Source organism: Saccopteryx bilineata, chromosome 2 (genome assembly GCF_036850765.1).
Source record: "Saccopteryx bilineata isolate mSacBil1 chromosome 2, mSacBil1_pri_phased_curated, whole genome shotgun sequence".
In the NCBI taxonomy this organism is placed as follows: domain Eukaryota; kingdom Metazoa; phylum Chordata; class Mammalia; order Chiroptera; family Emballonuridae; genus Saccopteryx; species Saccopteryx bilineata.
Genome location: NC_089491.1, coordinates 97,753,964 through 97,757,652, shown reverse-complemented (window position 1 = coordinate 97,757,652; position 3,689 = coordinate 97,753,964). Strand labels below are relative to the sequence as shown.

Genomic DNA, 3,689 nt, shown 5'->3' with positions numbered 1-3,689 from the left:
CAGTACTTTAAATGTTTTGATTCACTCTCTTCTAGCTTGTAGAGTTTCTGCTGAGAAGTCTGATGGTACCCTATGGGCCTTCCTGTATATGTTATGGTCTTTTTTTCCCTAGCTGCCTTGAGGATTCTTTGTCATTGATTTTGACAATTTATTATGCTGTACCTTAGAGGAGGTCTGTTTGGGTCGAGGTAACTCAGTGTTCTCTTTGCTTCTTAGATTTGAGGATCTCACTCTGTTTCATAGCCTTGGGAAGTTCTCATCAATTATTTCTTTGAATGGACTCTCCATTCTATTCTCCCTCTCTTCATCTCCTCCTGATATTCCCATTATTCTTATATTGCTCTTTCTGATAGAGTCAGACAATTCTTGTAGGGTGCTACCATTTTTTTTAAATTAGTGAGTCTCTCTCTTCTCCTCTCTGTAGCATTTCTAGTTGCATGTCTTTGATATAACTGATTCTCACTTCTATCTGGCCTGTTCTATTAGCTAAACCTTTTACCTCATTTTTTTTTCAATTAAGTTACTGAGTTTTTCATCTCTATTTTTTTTTGTATTTTTCTGAAGGTGGAAATGGGGAGGCAGTCAGACAGACTCCCAAATGTACCCGACCAGGATCCACCCAGCACGCCCACCAGGGGGCGATGCTCTGCCCATCTGGGGCATCGCTCTGTCATGACCAGAGCCACTCTAGCACCTGGGGCAGAGGCCAAGGAGCCATCCCCAGTGCCCGGGCCATCTTTTGCTCCAATGGAGCCTCAGCTGCGGGAGGGGAAGAAAGAGACAGAGAAGAAGGAGAGGGGGAAGGGTGTAGAAGCAGATGGGCACTTCTCCTATGTGCTCTGGCCGGGAATTGAACCCGGGACTCCTGCATGCCAGGCCGACGCTGTACCACTGAGCCAACCGGCCAGGGCCCCTTCATCTCTATTTTTAATGTTTCAATTCCCTTGGTGAAATACTCATTTTATTCATTAATTTGTTTTTTGAGCTCATTAAATTGCCTATTAGTGTTTTCTGGCATCTTGTTGGGTATTTTCAGAACTTTAATTTTGAATTCTCTATCATTTAACTCAGATTGCTTTCTGAAGATTTTTTATTTTCTTTCTGAACTACATCTCTTTCGTGAGTAGCCATGGTATTCATTTTCTTCTCCCTTGATGGCATTTGAGAGTAGTATTGTTAAGAAATCTAACAGAAAAAAAACCTTTAGTCGATTCCATATATGAACCCTCTCAGGCAAGCCTGCAAGCCCAGTTGGAATTCTTTAGCTGCATTACAGCTATTCAATTTGTTGAAATTTCAAGGAGAGAGATCAAGCACATCTCTCATGCTGACATTACTCTGATGTCATTCTCAGTGTATGATTATTTTAGTCTATTGACTTTGGTTTGCTAATATTTTGTTGAAAAATTTTGCATCTATGTTTATCAGAGATATTGGTTTGTACTTTCCATTTTGGTGGTGTTTTTGTCTGGTTTTCACATCAATGTAAGGATAGCCTTCATAGAATGAATTTGGAAGCCTTCCTTCCTCTTCAGTTTTTTTTGAATAGTTTCGAGAGAATAAGTCTTAATTCTTTTTTAAATATTTGGTCAAATTCACTTGTAATGTCATCTGGTTATGGAAATTTATTTGTTGGGAGTTTTTGATTACTGATTCAATTTCATTATTAGAAAGTGGTGTTACCAGATTTTGTTTCTTCCTAATTCAGTCTTAAATGATGGTGTTTCTAGGAATTTATCCATGTCTTATAGTAAAGTGTAGAAAAGGAAGGCTCTTAACATGAATAATTTTTGACAAAACTTACTTTCTCTAAAACAAAGATACTTTTAGCAAAACTTATTTTTTCTGAAAAGACTCCTTACTCCTGGCCATGAGGCTGATTTTCCAGACTGTGGCCTTGGGCTAGCTTTGCAAAGTTGCCAGTGTTCTTAGAATGTTTCTTCCTGAATTAACCCTATAGATAAACATTGTAAGAAGGCTTGTTTCACTGCTTTGTTTTACTGCTATGCTTCCTCTCCTCCCCATTCCTCAGTCAATATGTAATTTTCCCTTTAAAAGCTAGCACCAGAGGAAGATGCACAGACTCCCCGCTCACACCACCAAACTGGATTACAAATTAATTTAGGAACAATCAGCGTGAAAAACCAACTCTGGACTATAAGAACAGCTCTCAAAAACCAACGAGCAAAGAAGAAGCCACAGCGAGCCTGGTAGAAGTGCTGAGGAATGGTGGGTCTCCCCTGCTTACAGAAACAGAGGAAGGTGAGGCTTCTGGGCTCTCACTCCAAGAAAAAGAGTAAAAAATATCGCTCACAGCCACTTGCCTGGGGATCTGGGAATGAGGTGTGTTGAAAGGGCTGGCTAGTCTTCCAAAAAGAAAGGGGAGAGAGAGAGAGAGACAGATGGTGAAGGGCAGAGGAATGCTTGGGATGACCTGATAAGCTGATTCATCCAGTGCTGGAGGTGGCCATAGCTGGGGGAGGGGTTGATCCTTCCACGCAATACAAGAATAAAGTAGTTCTGGGTAACCCATCTCCAGATATCTCTCCAGCTCCAATCAGTGCAACAAAACACAGCTGAAAACAAGATGTGGGGAGGAGGGGCAGTAACTCAGATATCCATGGAGATCTGAGATAAACCTCCCCCTACTGAAGCTGAGAAAACACCCCACCCCTGGAGAGAGTGACTGTCAGATCAGGTCTTCAGAGTCTCAGGTTACACCCACTGCAATCCTGGATACAGTTTCAAATAAGCCCTCTGCTTAGATCAGTAAACAAGACTCCCAGGTGTTAAGAAAACTGAGAAGAAAACAAACAAATAAAGACTTCATAGCAGCTCTACTAGAAAAGCCAAATCCAACAGTGAATTACAAATAACAGCTGATGCCAACCCAAGAAGACCTAGAAATAACACAACTGAAAATTGGAGGCAGAAAACACCAAGTCTAGACTCAACCAGCTCTACAAACAATATACCTAAACACAGACATAATGAGAAGACAGAGAAGTGCAATCCAAATGAAACCACAAGAGAAAATTCCAGAAAATGAACTGAGTGATATGAAAATAATCAAACTTCCAGATGCAGAGTTTAAAATAATGATTGTTAAGATGCTCAAAGATCTTAGAACAACAATAGGTGATCATAATGAACAACTAAATAAAGAGATAGCAAGTATAAAAAAGGACATTGAAATTAAAAAAAAGAATCAGTCAGAAATGACAAATATAATATCAGAAATGAAGACCACAATGGAAGAAATTAAAAGCAGGATGGCCCTGGCCGGTTGGCTCAGTGGTAGAGCATCGGCCTGTCGTGCGGGGGACCTGGGTTTGATTCCCGGCCAGGGCACATAGGAGAAGCACCCATTTGCTTCTCTACCCCCCCCCCCGCCTCCTTCCTCTCTGTCTCTCTCTTCCCCTCCCACAGCCGAGGCTCCATTGGAGTGAAGATGGCCTGGGCGCTGGGGATGGCTCCTTGGCCTCTGCCCCAGGTGCTAGAGTGGCTCTGGTCACGGCAGAGCGACGCCCCAGAGGGGCAGAGTATCGCCCCCTGGTGGGCAAAGCGTCACCCCTGGTGGGCGTGCCGGGTGGATCCCAGTCGGGCGCATGCGGGAGTCTGTCTGACTGTCTCTCACCGTTTCCGGCTTCAGAAAAATACAAAAAAAAAAAAAAAAAAAGCAGGATAGA

The 3,689-nt window shown here is 42.4% G+C and overlaps 1 non-coding gene across 1 annotated transcript; it reads left to right on the top strand.

Moving 5' to 3' along the window:
- Positions 1 to 3,275: 3,275 nt before the first annotated feature.
- Positions 3,276 to 3,351, top strand: TRNAD-GUC (transfer RNA aspartic acid (anticodon GUC)). The gene has a single exon. It is a non-coding gene; the product is annotated as a tRNA-Asp (tRNA).
- Positions 3,352 to 3,689: the final 338 nt, after the last annotated feature.